This window comes from Hemiscyllium ocellatum, chromosome 2 (assembly GCF_020745735.1).
Source record: "Hemiscyllium ocellatum isolate sHemOce1 chromosome 2, sHemOce1.pat.X.cur, whole genome shotgun sequence".
NCBI classification, from domain to species: domain Eukaryota; kingdom Metazoa; phylum Chordata; class Chondrichthyes; order Orectolobiformes; family Hemiscylliidae; genus Hemiscyllium; species Hemiscyllium ocellatum.
The window spans coordinates 39,158,623-39,179,820 of NC_083402.1; the positions used below are offsets into that span (position 1 = coordinate 39,158,623).

The window sequence follows — 21,198 nt, forward strand, 5'->3', positions numbered from 1 at the left end:
GTCTAAAATAACCTGTTCTTTCATTGGTTCCTGAACTTGTTGTTTTAAGAAATGGTCCAAAACACATTCTGTGATATCGTCCTCCAGGTTATTTTTGCTCGTTTTTGCAATTTTTTTGGCTTTTCATGGGCAGTTTTGCGCCAGAACATCCTTTCTCAAGCATTGTATGGAGAGCAGAGGAGAATCATTTAGTTTGTTCTTAAAGTTGAGAGGGTTAGCTCATGAGGAGAGATTGAGTAGACTGGGAGTATACTCACAGGAATTTGGAAGAATGAGGGAGGATTTTGTGGAAATATATAAAATTATGAAGGGAATAGATAAGGTAGAAGCAGGGAGGTTGTTTCTACTGGTGGGTGAAACTAGAACTGGGGGGCATAGCCTCAAAATAAATTAGTGCAGATTTAGGATTGAGGTGAGGAGGAACTTCTTTATTCAAAGGGTTGTGAATCAGTGGAATTCCCTAACAGTGAAGTAGTTGAGAAACCTCACTGAAAGATTTTTGAACAATAAAGGAAGTTAGGGTTATGGTGAGCGGGCAGGTAATTGGAGCTGAGGCCACGAAAAGATTAGCTATGAATTTGCTGAATGGCAGAGTGGACTCTAAGGGTCAGTTGGCTTACTCCTGCACCTAGTTCTTATTGTTTCATTTTTTTCAATTAACACAAAGATTAAAATCTCTCCTGATACGCAGCACTCTTCTTACAAGCCCCCATTGTTTTCTTGGTTTATATATTGCTCTCAAGTGTTGTTCTTTTCAGAATGCCTGTAAATGACTCTCCATTACTTTTTTGCTTTTTCATATTTCCACCCAAAGTGATAGTACATTTTGATCCTCTGCACCGAGTAATTCTCACTACTGCACTAACCTCATCCTTTATTAACGAAGCTCTTTCCTTTTTTGATTTTTTTCCTTCCTGCCCGCCTGAAATATCAAATGTCCTGGAATATTCAGAGCCCAGTTGTGGTCACTCCACAGCCACGCATCTGAACTGGCTATTGCGTCATGCTCATTTATATCTATTTTTGTCACCAATTCATCCACCCAGTTGCAAATTGCTCAAAACTTTCAGATGAAGAGCCTTTAATCTGTGTTTGTTTATTTTTTAACACTGTTTTGTCCCTACCCCGAACCTTATTTTTTGGTGAGATCTTACATGTACCTACTCTGTATCTTCCTGTTACGCTTTGGTTACCAATATCCACATCACTGCCCCTGCACTAAAGCCTTTTCTTTTTAACTTTCCAAACCCCTCTTCCACTACCCCCAGACTCGCTATCACCTGTAACGCATCACATCAACTCTGTTTCATTACACATAATCTATGGTTGAAATGTTTCTATCTGTTGTGTTAGTTTTGCTGATTCCTAGGTAAAGTGCACTGAATAGAATCAAGTGTAACCTAGTGGAAAGTCCTGCCCAGAACTTTTTAATAAACTTTGTTACCTCATTAGAGAGTTTGAGCTTGGAACAGCGAGTTCTAAATACTTCCATTCTTTGTCTTTCAGTCAGAAATTAGTCTGATCAACAACAATGTCATCATTACACCTCTTTAGGTTACAAATTTGGTGGATAAATTGAAATTGTTCACTGTGCTCTTGAGTCATGAGTGTAAACCCCATCATACTACCATTGCTCACAGCTTTCATTCTTTTAGAATTCAAGCTTAGAACAATATAACACAGGAACAGACCCTTCGACCCACCGTGTCAGTGCCGATCACAATGCCATTATAAACTCACCCCATCTGCCTGCATATTGCCTATATCCCTTTATTGTTGATGTGTCTGTCTAAATGTCTCTAAGTATTGCTATTGTGTATGCTTCTACCATTGTCCTGGCAGTGTGTTCCAGGCACCTATCACCCTTTGTATAAAAGAAAAAACGCTTGCCTAGCACATAGCCTCCTTTTACATTTTTCTTCTCTCACTTTAAACCTATGCCCCCTATATCTGCCATTTCCACCCAAGGGAAAAAGACTCTTGACTGTCCACCCTATCCACACCTCCCATAATTTTATATACTTCTATCAAATTGTTTTCACCAGAGCACTGGAGGCTGAGGGGCAATCTAAGTTTATCCAACCTCTCCTTACAGCTAATACACTCCCAATCCAGGCAACATCCTGGTATATCTTTTTTCACCATCTCCAAAGCTTCTACATCTTTCTATAGTGTAGTGACCAGAACTGCAGACAATACACCACATGTGGCCCAACTAAAGATTTGTTCAACTTGCCAACTGTTATACTCAATGTTCCAACTGGGGCATGTCCTACACCTTCTTTACCACCTTATCCACTCATTATGCCATTTTCTGTGGCGCAATGGACTTGTACACCAAGATCCCTTGTACATCAATGCTCTTAAAGGTTCTGCCATTTAGTGTGTACTTTCCTCTTGCATTTGACCTTCCAAAATGCATCACTGTACACTTGTCCGAATTAAACTCCACCTGCCATTTCTCTCTTTTCTTCTTCCTGTGCAGTCTCGCTCATGTATCACAGAATAGTTACAGTGCACAAGGATACATTTGGCACACTTATATCTGTGCTGGCTGTCCAGAGGAGGGGTTCACCTAGTGACACTCTCCTGCATTTTCCCCATACCCCTGCACAATCTTCTTTTTTTGGATATTTATCCATGTGCCTCTTGAATACCTCCAGCTGATCCTGCCTTCAGGCAATGCAATCCAAATTTAAATGTTTTTCCAAGTGTGGCAGTTTATCTTAAACTTGCATCCTCTGATTCATAATTCTTTCATCAATGGGAACAGTTTCTCCTTCTTTCTCCTACTTCTTTGTCTCTATTCTCTTAGCCCAACATTTACCTTTTGTTATCTTCTGGTCTTTCTTACCCCACCTCCCCTTTATTATTTTTTGTTTTCATTGTTTCCTAATTACTATCAGAAGGCTTCTCAAGCTGTGTCTTGAATACAAGACAATAAGAGCAGGAGTGGTAGAGTCCCAAAGATTCACAATTCTGAGTGAAGAACTTCCTTCTCATTTCAGTCTTAAAAAGTTATGTCCTCGTCCTGACACCATTTTCCAATTGGCTGAAACAATCGGTGTCTCTATCAAGCAGTCGTGAGATGAAAGAACAGATTGAGGTTGGTACAGAAGTTAAAGAAAGCAAGTTGAATACTCCGTGCAGGTGAGAGCATGGCAGGGAGTGAGGGAAGATTGATGAATTAAGATTAGATTAGATTAGACTTACAGTGTGGGAACAGGCCCTTCGGCCCAACAAGTCCACACCGACCCGCCGAAGCGAAACCCCACCCATACCCCTACATTACCCCTTACCTAACACTACGGGCAATTTAGCATGGCCAATTCACCTGACCCGCACATCTTTGGACTGTGGGAGGAAACCGGAGCACCCGGAGGAAACCCACGCAGACACGGGGAGAACGTGCAAACTCCACACAGTCAGTCGCCTGAGTCGGGAATTGAACCCGGGTCTTCAGGCGCTGTGAGGCAGCAGTGCTAACCACTGTGCCACCGTGCCGCAATTAAGCTGCATTTATTTCAAAACAAGAAGCCTGACGGGTAAGGCAGATGAACTCTGGGCATGGATGTGAACATGGGACTGAGGTATCACTAGCTACTACTGAAACATGGCTGAGGGAGGGATAGGGCTGGCAGTTCAATGTCCCAGTGTACTGATGCTGTAGGAAGGATAGAGATGGCAAGAGAGGAAGGAAGTAGTGTTTTTGATTAAGGAAAGCATCACGGCAGTACTTAGAGAGGATATTGCTGAGGGATTGTCCAGCGAAGCTATATGGGTAGAACTGAGTAATAAGAAGGGAGTGATCATTTGATGGCATTGCACTGTTGGCCCCCTACAAAAGTCAGCAGGAAATTGAGGATGTAGGGAGATCACAAATATCTGTAAGAATGATAGGATTGTAATGGAGGAGGATGTTAACTGTCCAAATGTAGACTGGGGCTGCCATAGTATTAGGAATTGGATGGAGAGGAATTTGTCAAATGTGTTCAAGTAAACTTCCTTAATATTTAGACGGCCCCTTCTAGAGAAAGGGCACAATTTGACCTCCTTTTGGGAAATGAGGACAAATGGCTGAAGTGTTTGTAGAGGAGCAGTTTAGGGCCAATTACTATAATTCTATTAATTTAAAAATAGCTATGGAAAAGGAAAAAGATTAGACCCGGTCCATAAGTCAAAGTGCATGGGCAAGTTGCACTGAAGGTCCTGTTTCCATGCTGTATGACTTAAAGCCACTTCAGGATATTGCAGGTATCATTGAGGTTGCTGCTCATTCATTCTTCTCCACTTCAGAGAGTATAAAGCTAATCTACTCATTATAGGACTGCCTCTTATTCCAGGGACCTATCTGCAGAATGTTCACTGTACTGCCTCTAATACAAGTTTATCTCTCCTAAATATGGAGACCAAAACTACACAGTATTCCAGATATGGGTTTACCATGACACTACAATTATATTGTTCCTGTACTCCAATCCCCTTATTGTACCTGTATACTAACTTTCTGCATTCCTGTTTGAGCACATTCCTATCACTGAGCGTCAATATTTACATGTTTTGTGTCTTTAAAAGTATTATTTGCTGTTTTCACAAGCAGAAGGAGTAATCTGATGCTTTCCCATTTTATACTCCATCTGCAATTTCTTTTTATCAATTCTGACTGCATCACTTTGCTGCTTTGCTGTGCCTTCCTCACACCTTAACAATGGACTGTTAGCAAGTGTTAGTTAGTTACTGTCATTTTCTAATACATGAATATAAATGGTAAATAGCCAAGACCCCAGCACTGATCCTTGCAGCACTCCACTAATCATTTGTTGTCGACTTGAAGATGCCCCATTTATGGGAGAAAGTGAGGACTGCAGATGCTGGAGACCAGAGTCGAGAAGTGTGGTGCTGGAAAAACACAGCAGGCCAGGCAGCATCCGAGGAGCAGGAGAATCAACGTTTCGGGCATAAGCCTTCCCGAAGAAGGGCTTATGCCCGAAACGTCGATTCTCCTGCTCCTCGGATGCTGCCTGGCCTGCTGTGTTTTTCCAGCACCACACTTCTCAAAATACCCCATTTATGTCTACTTTTTGTTTCCTATTTATAAATAATCCTCCTTCAGTGTCAATACATTATCCACACTCCAACTCCTAACCTTGGCTATTAATCTTTTGTGTGAAGTATTTCTTTAAATGCCTTTTGAAAATCCAAACGTACTAAATTACTGCATCCCCTTTCTTTACCCAACTTGTTAAATCCTGAAAGAGCTCCAATAAATTTGTTAGAAATGACTTCCCTTTTGTGAAATCATGTTGTCTTTGTCTGATTGTACTGCGGTTTTCCAATTGTGCGATTAAGGCTATCTTAATAATTGTTTCCAGCACTTGCCAATACTGCTATCATGCTACCTGGCCTAAAAGTTCATGTTTTCTCTGCTCTCCCTTCTAAAACAATGTTACATTTGCTAGATTCCAATCTGCTGGAACATTACAGAATTGAAGAAATTGTGTAAAATCATAGTGCATCCGTTACCTCTGCAGCGACCTGTTTCTAGAATGTTAGACTGTCGGCAGGCCATCAGACTGTTATTAGTCCTTTGCTTTTTTCCAGTACTTCTCTTCCCTCTACTAATGTTATTTCCTTTAGTTTCCTTGTGTTTTTTTTAAAGCTCCTAGCATGCCTTCTATTCCTAGTTGTAATTGTCTCTGGAGTAAATACAAACACTAAAATCTGAATCTTCCAGGCCCAAAGGAGGCTGAAATAAATGTCCGTGGAGGAACTTAATGGGGCAAGAAGCGAAAATTTAGAATCTTGATAAACTTCTGCAGTAAGTTCTCCTGCTTAAGATTCGGTTTGATCTTTCTGATGGCAAGATTTAGGAAGTCTATTTGTGTGCATTTCATGTCTCGATTTGAAGGTCATCTCACTGGAATTGAGTGTCGTTTCCTATGAAGTTCTCCCCAGTCAAGAAATGCATGTGTGCAGATATTTAACTGCCTTCAAGAAATGTGCAATGGTGATGTAACTTTCTATCCTGGACCATAAGTACTTCCTGCTTTGTCCTTCTAGTGATATGTTTTACGGTAATATTTCTGATTTGGTTCTGGTGTAGGTACGTCAAGTGGAGGGAAGATGACCAGGGTGAAAAGAGTGTTGATCTCTAGGGGGTGGGGGGCATGCGAGGGGGAGTGCAGCAAGGTAGAGCAAAGTGGCACAGAAGGCTGTAACAAGGCTATCCAATCTGACATCCCTCTGTATTGGCACAGTTAAACTGAGTGGCCCTATGAATTGTCAGTTTCCGTGGAATAGGCAGTGCTGCTTAGCCTGTGATGCACAGCAAATTCGTTGTTCTTTTCCTGCATTGCAGCTAGGGTCTCCTGTGTAGTCTCTCTATGTGCTTTTACTTGCTGCAACCTATGCCCAGGCTGCTTTGATCTGATAGGAAAGCTCTTGCTACCAACCTTGTTGAAATGTAACTGCTTAGCTTAACCGAACAGCCTGGAGGAGAACCTGCAGCAAAGTATTGCTGAACAGTGGAACTATCTTCTGCCTGGTCTGACACATCCCCAAACAGTTTGGGTGACCAGTGCGGGATGTGTGGTCCTCCTGGCTTGCAGTGACTGAATACCTATTGGTTGATTTTAAATAAGCTGCCCAGACCTTCAATCCCACTGGCCTGCCTCCTACAATTTGCCATTCTGTTTGTACAAAGACACACCTAATATAGGTCACGAGCTGAGTACTGTAGAGTGAGAACAAGAAAAACCCAATCCATTCTCCCACATGAAGATGACTCTGCATTCACGCTGATTTTGGATTGCATAAAGAATGATTCTGCCCAAAAGATTTGTTCACCCTCTCAACTGTTTCTTCATTCCACATTTTTTCCCCTATTCTTACTTCTAAAGAAGTAACATTTATGTCAGCTTCTCTCCTTTTTAAATCCTTTATTTATTTTCCTGATTGGGTTGCTCTAATTCTTTGCTGGTTCCTAAAACATTTCCACTTGAGAGTAGCTACTGTGCTTGGCAACATTGTAAGCCTTCTCCTTGAATTGACAGCCTCCCTTAACTTCCTGAGTAAGCCATGGATGGATTGCTCTTTCTGTGTTTTTGTTTCTCAATAGAGCTTTTTCTTAAAAATTGAATTATTTCTGTAAACGTGTCCTATTATTTATCATTTTTAAAAACTTTTGCATCTCCTTTATTTATGTATTGCTATAATTCTTTAATTTCTTTATCCATTCAACCATATTAGTCCCTCAAATACGAGGTGACCTTATTAAAACATACAAGATTCTAAGGACTTGACAGGCTAGATGTGGAAAAGTTGTTGCACCTTGTGTGAGAGTTTAGGACCAGAGGGCATAAACCCAGAATAAGGGGTTGCGCCTGGATCAAGTATGTTATTGGGTTTTCCTATGTTCTACTGTTATCCTTGTTTTACTTCTGATGTGTTATCATGAAGAGGATTGCGTACAGTGAGACTGGGGTGATTTGTGGAACTGAATGTGTTTTCTTTTGGTTAATTTCGGCAAACTATTAGTGTGACCATCCAAATCATCTTATGTCAGCTGTGGCTGTTCAGTTGTTCAGTTTAAGAACAAAGCAAAACATAAAACAAGAAACTACAAACCTGTAGGCCCACATCAGAAGTATGAAAAATTCTATAATCTATAATAAAGAATTTTGATAAATGGATATTTGAATAATAATTATCTGATTGGGCACAGTCATCTTGGGTTTATGAGTGGGAAATGGTGTTCGATGAACTTGTTGGAGATGTTGAGGCTATTACTAGCAAAACTAATAAAGGAGAGTCGAAAGTCTTGGTACACTTGGATTCTCAGAAGGCTTTCAATAAGACCCCCACAGGAGGTTGGTTCAGATAATTAAAGCAACTAGACTTGATGGTAATGTACTGTCATGGATTAATGATTGACTGACAGACAGGGAGCAGAGTATGAATAAATGGGTCATTCTTATATTGGCAGGTTGTGACTGATGAGGTATCGAAGAATGAAAGCCTGGACCCAAACTGTTCACAAAATGTATTAATGATTTGGATGTGTGGACCATACAAAGTATTCTGCATTTGTGGATGATACATTTCCACTTAGTTTTGTATGTTTGGAGGAAAATGTCAAGTGGTGTCATGAGGATTTGAACATGTTTAGTGAATGGGCTAGATGCAATATAACGTAGGAAAATGTGAGGGTTATCCACTTCACACATTCTTTTCTTCTTCCAGAGTATATCTTAAATGATGGGAGGTTAGAAAGTGCAGATGTTCTTGTCAATAAGTCACTTACCTGCAACTGCAGAAAGCTATTAGGAAGATTAATGGAATTCCTACAAACAGGAATACTTAAATACGGATATAGTGAAAACTTGCTTTGATGGCAGGATTGTCCTATGATGAGAGATTGGTTAAACTAGACCTCTATTCTCTAGTTTTGAAGAATGAGGTAATCTCATTTGAAACCTGCAAAATATTTAAATTGATTGATAGGTTAGATGCAGATAAGATCTTTCCTCTGATTTGGGAAGGGTAGAACCATGGATCATAATTTAAAAATGAGGAAGATTCCATTTTTAGGACCAAGGTGAGGAGAATTCATTTCCCTCCGAGGATCATTACTTTTTGCAATTCTCTGCTCCAGAGGGCTGTGGAAGCTTTAAAGTAGAGTTTCTGATTACCAATGATGTAAAGGTTCATGAGGCTAGTGTAGGTGAAAGGCTTAGAAATGCTCGATCAGCCATGATTGTACTAAATGGTGGATCAAGCTCGCTTGGACTCCTTCTATTCCTATGAGGGAAGTATTCAAGATCATGAGGGGTCTGCACAGAGTAGACAGGGAGATAATGTCCTTTCTTATGAGAAGATTGAAAAAGAGAAGGCAGTTTATAGAGTAATTGGCAAAAGAAGCAAAAGTGACATAAGGTACAAACTTTTTAACCTAGTGAGTGGTTAGAATTGGAATTAGGTTTTTTTTGTCACAAGTACTCCAGTTACAAAAGAATAGGAGTACAGTGAAAAATGTATAATGTCAACAAAATATGGCAGCATCTTACTTATAAATTATACCTGGTACAAATTTTAGGTTCAAAAAAATAGAGAAAATAAAGAAAAAAGTTACCTTTCTTAATGTATATTTGTAATGTAGGTGTAAGAAATAAAGCTAAAAAGATAAATTAAGATATGGAGTATAGTGGAGACAGTTTTCTTTCAAGTATTGAAAAATTAATTACATTAATAGCTGGTGTAAACATGATGGACCAAATGGCCATCTCCTGTGCTTTGATAATTCTGCAATTCAGGAGCCATGGGTAACTGTAACAAGCAAACATTTTCATGTGACATTCTTTGATCTAACAATTGAGCAGAGCTGTTATCTTGCTCCAAAGTGCCCCTTGGTACAGAACAATAAAATGTTCTATGAACATACTGAAGTTCTTCAAATGTCGCAAATGTTTATTTCTGTCTTGTTGTCTCTTGAACCTAGTGTTATATTATGAGATTTTGTTTTATTTCAAGTTTGCATTTTCTTTCTTAATTTACGGGATCAGCGCCATTTTCATAAATCTAATTGTTTTGGTGGGGGAAGATAGAATTTGCTACTTCAATCGATTACTTACTCTGAGGAAGTGACTGCGTGTTATTTCTGAGGACAACATTGCTGATTTTCCCAAGGCTGAGAAACACAATTACTCCTCCTCGTGTATCACATGCCTATCTCTGGACCTTTGCTTACAGGCAGTTATCTGGATTCAGTGGAGCAGCGACTCCCTTTGCTGGTTAATGGATAGCTACTTGCTGTCTGCATCCAAATAATGGGCGACATTTGTTGGTTTCTTAGCTATGCAGTCCATTCCAGAGGCATTTGTTGCCTCTGAGTCATTCCTGTAACTTGTGCACAGGTATTGGGGCTATTATTTGTTTCTTTTCAGCAGAGCGTTTGTAAATGTGTGTGCTCAGAGCTTTTTCTATCTGAATGCTTTTGGTCTGTATTCCTGCCTCTGGCAACATTCCGCCTGCTCAGCACAGAGATGTTTGAACCAATAGCGACTGGGACTTGAGGGGCACTTGAATGCTGACATCTATTTGAATTGACAGCTGTGTGTTGCCTGGATGATCGGAGCATTGGACTTGTTCAGACAAATGTCCAGCCAAAGAAGTGAAATGAAGTGAGAGGAATCGCAATTTGCAGCCTGAATGTCTCTAAAGTTCCTGCTGGCTTCCTTTGGTATATATCAGATGTGATTCTCTGATCTAATCCTTTAGATTTGCCACTTGTCCTTTCTTTAAGGGCATTTTATCCTAAACATGTGAAGGATTCAAAAGGTATGAAAGTCGATCATTAAATAATAATGAATTTGGATACTTGTCAGATGTGGACTGAAAGGATTATTCCTATCACATAAGTTGCTACTTTTTTGAGGGATGTTTTGATAGATGAACATCATCATCTGCTCAGTGGCCAGAATGCTGTGTTACTGAGCTGTTCTGACTAGTAAAGTGCCAAGTCAATGCTGATTAATCTTTTTGAATGGTTGTGGAAGCAGCAATGTTGTTTTCAGTGTCTCTGGACTCAGGAGTTTTTTTAAAAATAAGTAGCCCATGGCTGCTCTTTTCTCTACCCCTTTTTCTGTGATGTCTGCGCGTAATTGAAATGGATGCTGTTCTAGTGGTTTAGGAGGAGGAAGGCTCATTGAGAGTTATAGTGCGGTCTCAAATTTGAACTTAAGCTACAAAAGAGCTGTTCATTTCCATGGTATCTCAGTGTGAGACAAAATTTGGAGATGCTATTGTTGGACTGGGGTGTACAAAGTTAAAAATTACACAACACCAGGTTATCATCCAACAGGTTTATCTGGAAGCACTAGCTTTCGGAGTGTCGCTCCTTCCACAACCACCTGATGAAGGAGCGGCGCTCCAAAAACTAGTGCTTCCAATTAAACCTATTGGACTATAACCCGGTGTTGTGTGATTTTTTAATTTAAATGTGAGACATCTGAGAGGTTGGAGAAAATTGGGGATGGCGGCCTAAAATTTTACATGTAGTGGGTTTTTCTTTATGGATTTGCACTTTTATAGCTGCCAACAAGATAGTAACATTTTTGACGTAAACTTTTTTCTCCATCCCCAGTGACATTGAGTGTCCTCACCATGGTTCTGTTGGAGAACGTAAAAGTTGTTGAGCATTGAGGGAGTTGCTTTTCTGTCAGAAGGGTTTCGGAGGAGACATTAAATTGAGGAGGCATAGGGATGTTCAGCATGGAAGCAGACCCTTCGGTCCAACTCGTCCATGCCGACCAGATATCCCAACCCAATCTAGTCCCATCTGCCAGCACCCGGCCCATATCCCTCCAAACCCTTCCTATTCAAATACCCATCCAGATGTCTTTTAAATATTGCAATTGTACTAGCCTCCACCACTTCCTCTGGCAGCTCATTCCATACATGTACCACCTGCTGCATGAAAACATTGCCCCTTAGGTCTCTTTTATATCTCAAACCTATGCCCTCTAGTTCTGGACTCCCTCACCCCAGGGACAAAACTTTGTCTATTTACCCTCTCCATGCCCCTCATAATTTTATAAACCTCTAAGGTAACCCCTCAGCCTCCGATGCTCCAGGGAAAACAGCTCCAGCCTATTCAGCCTCTTCCTATAGCTCAAATCCTCCAACCCTGGCAACATCCTTGTAAATCTTGTTCTACCTTTTGTCGGATGTCCGTTACATGTGCTTTGCCACCATTTACAAAAAAACTAAGGAATTCTCCATGTCTCTGCATTTATTTTGCTACTGCTTGTAGGATCTTGTGAACAAATTGAATTCCGCATTCCTGATGTGACCAAAGTAGCTCTATGTCCAAAAGTCCTTAATTAGCATAAGGAGAGCTTTGGGATGCCCTGTAGGTATGAAAGAACTATGCAAATACAAACTTGTTCTTTTGTGACCAAGAACAAAGAATGGTACAGCACAGGAACAGGCCCTTTGGCCCACAGGACTGTGCCAACAGATTGATGTCTTTCAAAACTAAAGCCCTTTTGCCTCTATGTGGTCTGTAACCCCTCTTCCCTGCTAATACATATCATCTGTCAAGATGCCTCTTAAATGTTGCTATTGTGTCCACCTGCTCCACCACCTCTGGCAGCACATTCCAGGCATTTACCACCATCTGTGTTTTAAAAAAAACACAAAACCCTTCTCTCACCACGTTTAAACTTACCCCCTTTTTACCTTAAGCCTACGTCCCCTAGTAAATGACATTTCTGAGTCTGGTGGTTTCCACCACCCCTCAATAGCACTGCCTCCAAGCTGACTAACCCCACCCCACACAGCTTGCTTTTAGCTCTTTCCCAAAGTCCACACACAGGTCTGCCTGGGCAGACCCATTGGTTGTGCCAGCTCCTGCCCCACAGAACACATCTCGTCCTACTTTGACTTGTGTTTTTTTCCTCCCTATGTCCAGTCCCTTTCCATTTACAGGCGCAAGTCCTCTGACACTTGACATCAGTTTCAGAATTTCCAGTTTGCGGGCTCTAGCCTCAATTCCTTTACACGGCAGACATAAGGACTGCAGATGCTGGAGATCAGAGTCCAGATTAGAGTAGTGCTGGAAAAACGCAGCAAGTCAGCCAGCATCCGAGGATCTGACCTGTTGGCCAAAGGGCCTGTTCCTGTGCTGTACTGTTCTTTGTTCTTTGTCACAAAAGAACAGGCTTGGATCTGTATAGTTCTTTCATACCTACAGGATATCACAAAGCTCTCCTTACGCTAAGGACTTTTGGACACAATCTTGTCGCAATTCCTTTTATACATCTATGCCATATCCAGATGGCCTCAGGGCTCTCTGCTTCTTCCTGGGGGAAAAAGCCCTGAATCGTCCCCCTCCTCCACCCTGCTCCGCTTGGCAGAGCTCATGATTGCCCTGAATAACTTCCATTTTAACTCCTCTCACTTACTTCAGGTCAGACAGATGGCCATGGATACTCTCACAGGCCCCAGTTATGCCGTCTCTTTGTGGGGTATGTGGAACACTCCTTGTTCCCATCCAATACTAGCCCCTACCCACAACTCTTTCTCCAGTACATCAGTGGTATTATTAGCGCTGCCTCCCTCTCACGTCCAGAATTGGAAAAGTTTCTCAATTTTGCTTCCAATTTTCACCCTGCCCTCACCTTCACCTGGTCCATCTGACACCTCCCTTCCCTTCCTTGATATCTCTGTTCCCATTTTTGAAGATAGTCTGGCCACCAATATTCACTACACACCCACCAACCCATAAAGTTACCTTGAGCATACATCCTCACACCCTACGTCCTGTAAAGACTCTATTCCATTCTCCCAGTTTCACCATCTTCATTGCATCTGTCCTGGTGAGGCTGACTTTGACAAGGGGACTTCCCAATGTTCGCCGCCTTCCTCAACTGAGGACTCCGGTAGATGATAGGTCAGACCTGGTTGAGGGCTCTATCTCCTGCACTTCAGCCCTCAACCTCTCTTCCCTCTCACAACAGTGCTAGGGCCCCCTTGTCCTTGCCTACTATCCCACCAGCACCCACATCCAGAGGATCATTAGTTGTTTACTTCACCACTCCTTAATATCCAAGGATCCAAACACCCCTTCCATGTTAAGCAGCGTTTTACCTGCACTTCGCTCAATCTAGTCTGCTGCATTGACTGCTCACAATGCGATCCCCTCTACATGGGGGAAGCAAACAGTAAACTGGGTGCATCACAGAACATCCGAGTTCCCTGTTCCCTGCCAGTTCAACACACCTTTATGTTCCCTAGCCAACATCTGTCTCAGGCTTGATGCAGTACTCCAGTGAAGCTCAGCACAAGGTGGAAGAACAGCCCCTCATTGTCCGCTTAGGAACTCCTACAACATTCTCGACTCAATGTTGAGTTCAACAATTTCAGGGTTTGAGCACCTTCCCAATGCTTTCCCCTACCCCACACACTAGGCCTTATCATCACATGGTCTGCTATTACAAATGACCTAATAGTCCCCTTTAGCAGATATTCATTCTCTTAGGCTGACTGTTATCCAATCTTTTGTCTGTCTACAGCAAGAACAGAAATTGCTGGGAAAGCTCAGCAGGACTGGCAACATCTATGGAGAGAAATCAGAGTTTCCGGTTTCGGGTCCAGTGACCTTTCCTCAGACTCTTTGACTGTCTAACTGTTCTTATGTCTCTTTGGGCTCTATATCTACCTATCATTTGTGCCTTACCCTCAACACCATCCCCCCCCCCCCCCCCCCTCACCCTACGTCCTTCATTTTAAAAAAAAACTCTTTCCTAGCTACATCAGTTCTAAAGAAGGATCACTCGACCATAGAACATAGAAAAATACAGCGCAGTACAGGCCCTTTGGACCTCGATGTTGCGCTGATCCAAGCGCACCTAACCTACACTAGCCCACTACCCTCCATGTCCTATCCAATGCCCATAAAGAGGGAGAGCCCACCACTGCTACTGGCAGGGCATTCCATGAACTCCCGACTTGCTGAGTAAAGAATCTACCCCTAACATATGTCCTATACCTACCACCCCTTAATTTAAAGCTATGCCCCCTCGTAATAGCTGACTCCGTACGTGGAAAAAGGTTCTCATGGTCAACCCTATCTAAACCCCTAATCATCTTGTACACCTCTATCAAGTCACCCCTAAACCTTCTTTTCTCCAATGAAAACAGCCCCAAGTGCCTCAGCCTTTCCTCATACGATCTTCCTACCATACCAGACAACATCCTGGTAAACCTCCTCTGCACCCGTTCCAGTGCCTCCACATCCTTCCTATATTATGGCGACCAAAACTGCACACAATACTCCAGAAGCGGCCGCACCAGAGTCTTATACAACTGCAACATGACCTCAGGACTCCGGAACTCAATTCCTCTACCAATAAAAGCCAGTACGCCATATGCCTTCTTCACAGCACTATTTACCTGGGTGGCAACTTTCAGAGATCTGTGTACGTGGACACCAAGTTCCCTCTGCTCATCCACAACTGCCAAGTATCCGACCATTAGCCCAGTACCCCATCTTCTTGTTAGTCTTACCAAAGTGAATCACTTCACACTTAGCTACATTGAACTCCATTTGCCACCTTTCTGCCTCGCTCTGCAGCTTATCTATATCCCGCTGTAACCTGCCACATCCTTCCTCACTGTCAACAACTCCACTGACTTTCGTATCATCCGCAAACTTGCTCACCCAACCTTCTAGCCCCTCCTCCAGGTCATTTATAAAAATGACAAACAGCAGTGGTCCCAAAACAGATCCTTGCGGAACACCGCTAGTAACTGCACTCCAGGATGAACATTTACCATCAACTACTACCCTCTGTTTTTCTTCCAGCCAGCCAATTCCTAATCCAAACCTCCAACTCACCCTCAATGCTAAACCTCCGTAACTTTTGCAGTAGCCTACCATGGGGAACCTTATCAAACGCCTTACTAAAATCCATATACATCACATCTACCGCTTTACCCTCATCCACCTCCTTAGTCACCTTCTCAAAGAATTCAATAAGGTTTGTGAGGCACGACCTGCCCTTCACAAAACAATGCTGACTATCCTTGATCACATTATTCCTATCCAGATGTTCATAAATTCTATCCCTTACAATTCTCTCTAAGACTTTGCCCACAACAGAAGTGAGACTCACCGGCCTATAGCTACTAGGATTATCCCTACTCCCCTTCTTGAACAAGGGAACCACATTCGCTATCCTCCAGTCTTCTGGCACTATTCCTGTAGACAACGAAGACATAAAAATCAAGGCCAATGGCTCTGCAATCTCCTTCCTTGCTTCCCAGAGAATCCTAGGATAAATGCCATCAGGCCCAGGGGACTTATCTATTTTCACCCTTTCCAGAATTTCCAACACCTTTTCCCTACATACCTCAAAGGCATCCATTCTAATGAATTGTGACTCAGTATTCACATCGGCAACAATGTCCTGTTCCTGAGTGAATACTGACGAAAAGTATTCATTCAGTGTCTCCCCAATCTCTTCAGCCTCCAGACGCAACTCCCCACTACTATCCTTGACTGGACCTATTCCTACCCATGTCATTCTTTTATTCCTGACATACCTATAGAAAGCCTTTGGGTTTTCCCTAATTCTACCAACTAAGGACTTTTCATGTCCTCTCCTTGCTGCTCTTAGCTCTCTCTTCAAAGTCCAGAAATGTTAATTCTGATTTCTCTCCAAAGATGCAGCCAGACCTGCTGACTTTTTCCAGCAATTTCTCTTTTTGTTAGTAATTGACATTTCTATCCTGGGAAAAAGACTTTGACTATCCATTCTCTCTAGCCTCTCAAGTTTGTAAACATCTATCAGATTGTCCCACATCCATTAATGTCAAGATTAGTGTGGTGTTGGAAAAGCACAGCAGGTTAGGCAGCATCTGAGGGATCAGGGAAATCGACATTTTGGGCAAAAGCCCTTCATCGGGAATTTTGCTCAAAACGTCGATTTTCCTGCTTCTTGAATGCTGCCTGACCTGCTGTGCTTTTCCAGCACCACCCTAATCTTGACTCTAATCTCTAGCATCTGCAGTTCCCACCTCCACCACATCCATTAATGTTCAAGTGAAAACAAACTTAAGTTTGTCCAAACTCTGCTCACAGCTGCAAATGTGTTGCTGGTCAAAGCACAGCAGGTTAGGCAGCATCTCAGGAATAGAGAATTCGACGTTTCGAGCATAAGCCCTTCATCAGGAATAAGAGAGAGAGAGCCAAGCCGGCTAAGATAAAAGGTAGGGAGGAGGGACTAGGGGGAGGGGCGATGGAGGTGGGATAGGTGGAAGGAGGTCAAGGTGAGGGTGATAGGCCGGAGTGGGGTGGGGGCGGAGAGGTCAGGAAGAGGATTGCAGGTTAGGAGGGCGGTGCTGAGTTGAGGGAACCGACTGAGACAAGGTGGGGGGAGGGGAAATGAGGAAGCTGGAGAAATCTGAATTCATACCTTGTGGTTGGAGGGTTCCCAGGCGGAAGATGAGGCGCTCCTCCTCCAGCCGTCGTGTAGTTGTGTTCTGCCGGTGGAGGAGTCCAAGGACCTGCATGTCCTCGGTGGAGTGGGAGGGGGAGTTAAAGTGTTGAGCCACGGGGTGATTGGGTTGGTTGGTTCGGGCGGCCCAGAGGTGTTCTCTGAAGCGTTCCGCAAGTAAGCGGCCTGTCTCACCAATATAGAGGAGGCCACATCGGGTGCAGCGGATGCAATAGATGATGTGTGTGGAGGTACAGGTGAACTTGTGGCGGATATGGAAGGATCCCTTGGGGCCTTGGAGGGAAGTGAGTGTGGAGGTGTGGGCGCAAGTTTTACATTTCCTGCGGTTGCAGGGGAAGGTGCCGGGGGTGGAGGTTGGGTTGGTGGGGGGTGTGGATCTGACAAGGGAGTCACGAAGGGAGTGGTCCTTGCGGAACGCTGATAGGGGAGGGGAGGGAAATATATCCTTGGTGGTGGGGTCCGTTTGGAGGTGGCGGAAATGGCGGCGGATAATACGTTGTATGCGCAGGTTGGTGGGGTGGTAGGTGAGAACCAGTGGGGTTCTGTCTTGGTGGCGGTTGGAGGAGCGGGGCTCAAGGGCGGAGGAGCGGGAAGTGGAGGAGATGCGGTGGAGGGCATCGTCGATCACGTCTGGGGGGAATCTGCGGTCCTTGAAGCAGGAGGCCATCTGGGTTGTGCGGTGTTGGAATTGGTCCTCCTGGGAGCAGATGCGGCGGAGACGAAGGAATTGGGAATATGGGATGGCGTTTTTACAGGGGGCAGGGTGGGAGGAGGTGTAGTCCAGGTAGCTGTGGGAGTCAGTCGGTTTATAATAGATGTCTGTGTTGAGTCGGTCGCCCGAGATAGAAATGGAAAGGTCTAGGAAGGGGAGGGAGGAGTCTGAGACAGTCCAGGTGAATTTCAGGTCGGGATGGAAGGTGTTAGTAAAGTTGATGAACTGTTCAACCTCCTCGTGGGAGCACGAGGCAGCGCCGATACAGTCATCGATGTAGCGGAGGAAAAGGTGGGGGGTGGTGCCAGTGTAGTTGCGGAAGATGGACTGTTCCACATATCCTACGAAGAGGCAGGCATAGCTGGGGCCCATGCGGGTGCCCATGGCAACTCCTTTAGTTTGGAGGAAGTGGGAGGATTGAAAAGAGAAGTTATTCAGGGTGAGGACCAGTTCAGTCAGTCGAAGGAGGGTGTCAGTGGAAGGGTACTGGTTAGTGCGGCGGGAAAGGAAGAAGCGGAGGGCTTTGAGTCCTTCGTGATGGGGGATGGAGGTGTACAGGGACTGGATGTCCATAGTGAAAATAAGGCGTTGGGGACCGGGGAAGCGAAAATCCTGGAGGAGGTGGAGGGCGTGGGTGGTGTCCCGAACGTAGGTGGGGAGTTCTTGGACTAAAGGGGACAGGACCGTGTCGAGGTATTGGGAGATGAGTTCGGTGGGGCAGGAGCAGGCTGAGACAATGGGTCGGCCGGGGCAGGCAGGTTTGTGGATTTTGGGCAGGAGGTAGAAACGGGCGGTGCGGGGTTGTGGGACTATGAGGTTGGAGGCGGTGGATGGGAGATCCCCTGAGGTGATGAGGTCCTGGATGGTCTGGGAGATGATGGTTTGGTGGTGGGAGGTGGGGTCGTGGTCAAGGGGGCGATAAGAGGAGGCGTCCGCGAGCTGGCGTTTGGCTTCAGCGGTGTACAGGTCAGTGCGCCAAACTACCACCGCGCCTCCCTTGTCTGCGGGTTTGATGGTGAGGTTGGGATTGGAGCGGAGGGAGTGGAGGGCTGCACGTTCTGAGGGTGAGAGGTTGGAGTGGGTGAGAGGGGTGGACAGGTTGAGTCGGTTGATGTCACGGCGGCAGTTGGCTATAAAGAGGTCGAGGGCGGGTAGGAGGCCTGCACGGGGTGTCCAGGTGGATGGGGTGTGTTGGAGGCGGGAGAAGGGGTCGTCAGAGGGTGGGCGGGAGTCTTGGTTGTGAAAGTAGGCACGGAGGCGAAGGCGGCGGAAGAATTGTTCAATATCTCGCCGCGTGTTGAACTCATTAATCCGAGGGCGTAGGGGAACGAAGGTGAGGCCCCTGCTGAGGACTGATCTCTCATCCTCAGAGAGGGGGAGATCTGGAGGGATGGTGAAAATCCGGCAGGGCTGGGAGCTAGGACCTGGTGTGGGACTGGAGCTGGAGCTGGAGCTGGGGGCGGGGTTAGGGGCGGGGACAGAGATCGAAGTAGGGGCGGAGTTAGACGTGGTGACGTTGCTCGACGTGGGGGCGGGGTCATGCGTCGTGACGGAAATAAGCGTGGGGGCGGGGTTACGTGAAGCGACGGGAGATGGCGTGGGGGCGGGGTTATGGGCGGGGTTATGCATAGTGACGAAAGACGGCGTGGGGGCGGGGAAACCTGAGGATTTGTGCTCCTGCAGGTTAGTGATGTCAGTGGGGGCGGAAGTGGCTGCGTCGACGGCAACCGGAGGGGCGGAAATGGTTGCGGCGACGGAGGAGTGGTGGTCATTCCCGGTGGCCGCGTGGGTCGCGGGTCCGTCGGCGATTGTGGAAGCGGTTGTGTGTGTGGTGGTCACCGGGGCAGTTGTAGGGGCGGCGATCGCGGGGGCTCCGAGGTCGGTGGGGGCGGAAGTGACGTCACGGTCGGCGGCGGCCTTTGGTGCCGCGGGCGCTGTGGAGGCCACATGTGTAATGGCGTCCGACAGGCCTGTGGAAGATTCTGGAATAGTTGAGGGGCCACGAGTGTGGGGGTAAGTACATGAAAGTTTTTGGTACTTACTGTCTTTAATCTCTGATAGGGCTAGGAAGAACTGTTTGTTGAGTTTGTGGATTCTTCTGTAGATGAAGAACAGCAGGGGTCCTCTGCTCACAGCTAATTCCCTCCATACAAAGCAAAATCTTGGTAAACTGTTTCTGTACCCTCTCCAAAGCTTGCACATCCTTCTTGTAGTGTGGCAACCTAAACTGTATGCAATATTTCACTTGTGGCCAAGTAAAATTATATACAGTGGGCAGTCCAGTAACTAAAGAAAAGGGAAAGACCTTGAGGCACATGTCTTTATATCTCCTCAGTGTCCCAAAGCACAGCTCTGCAAAAGATTGAAACTGTCGTCTTATAGGCAAGATCCCCTTAATCTACAGTGACACTAATGACCAGTTAATGTGTTAGGGGTACTGGGTTGACCATTGGGTGAACTACTTTCTCAAAATACAAATTCAGAATAAAGTGACATGCCATCCTTCACATCCACATAGTCACCAGCACCTAATGGTGTGAGAGAATGAGGAGGACCTGGAGACAGCCGCCAGCAGCCACGAGACTGCATACGAGATAAAACTACGGAAGGAGAGTGTCTCGGGTAACATGACCAGAAAGTCCTGAATTAGTTGGTTGCTGAGTAGCTGCTGCTAGGGATTGTTTCAACTTGAATTATTTTGAAAAATATAAAATTCTAAACTAGCACAGAGGGAGTAAGAATTTGCAGGAGAGGAGCTGATTTGTCAGTAAAGGTGGAGAAATCTTTACTTGCAATTATATCCATTGTTATTAGTACACGAGTTAGGCTGGAGTGATATGAAGTAACTAAAGATACAGACAGTAAGGTAACCTGAGTAAAGGCCAAGATATGGGTGGTCAAGTGTGGTGTCCAATCGGAGGTACATAGGGATTCCTGGACACTGCTAGTGATCTAGACAAACCCACGTGTGGAAAGTGTCATTGACTACACAAGCTTGAGCTCCAGGTTAGAGGTCGAGCAGCAGTTACTGAGATACATACACTAAGCAGAGAACTACATGGATAACAAATTCAGAGAGGTGCTCACTCTGCATGATGGGGGCAGGCAGACAACTAAAGCACGAGTTCGCAGAGATTCATCTCCCGCAGTTGTTAGAATATTGGTGAGGGTGATGGGTCCATGGTGGAATGCAATGAAAGCCAAGCCCGTAGCACCAAGCATGGTCCGGCTATATGAGGAAATCAGAAGGACAGTACTGATAGGCGATTCTTTTGTTGGGGAAACAGGCAGACCTTTCTGTACCCCTGGTGCAATTATCAAGGATGTATCAAAATTGCTGCAGGACCTTTTTCAGACGAGGGTGAACAGCCAGAGGTTGTAGTCCACATTTATGCAAATGATGTCGTTAAGAAGGGGACATGACCTTGCAATTGGAATTTGCGGAGATGAATAGAAAACTATCAAGCA

General features: G+C 44.8%; 1 protein-coding gene across 4 annotated transcripts in view; it reads left to right on the forward strand.

Annotated features, from left to right (window-relative positions):
* The window catches only part of LOC132822701 (soluble lamin-associated protein of 75 kDa-like), a 109,315-nt gene that overhangs the window by 21,995 nt on the left and 66,122 nt on the right, over nt 1–21,198 (forward strand). For 3 of the 4 annotated variants that reach the window (XM_060835971.1, XM_060835998.1, XM_060835989.1), the window contains exon 1: nt 19,637–19,743. The exons of the other annotated variant lie outside the window; for it this stretch is intronic. The gene's annotated coding sequence lies outside the window, so the exon portion shown is untranslated. Of the gene's footprint in view, nt 1–19,636; nt 19,744–21,198 lie in introns of those variants that run through there. 4 annotated transcript variants of the gene reach the window in all.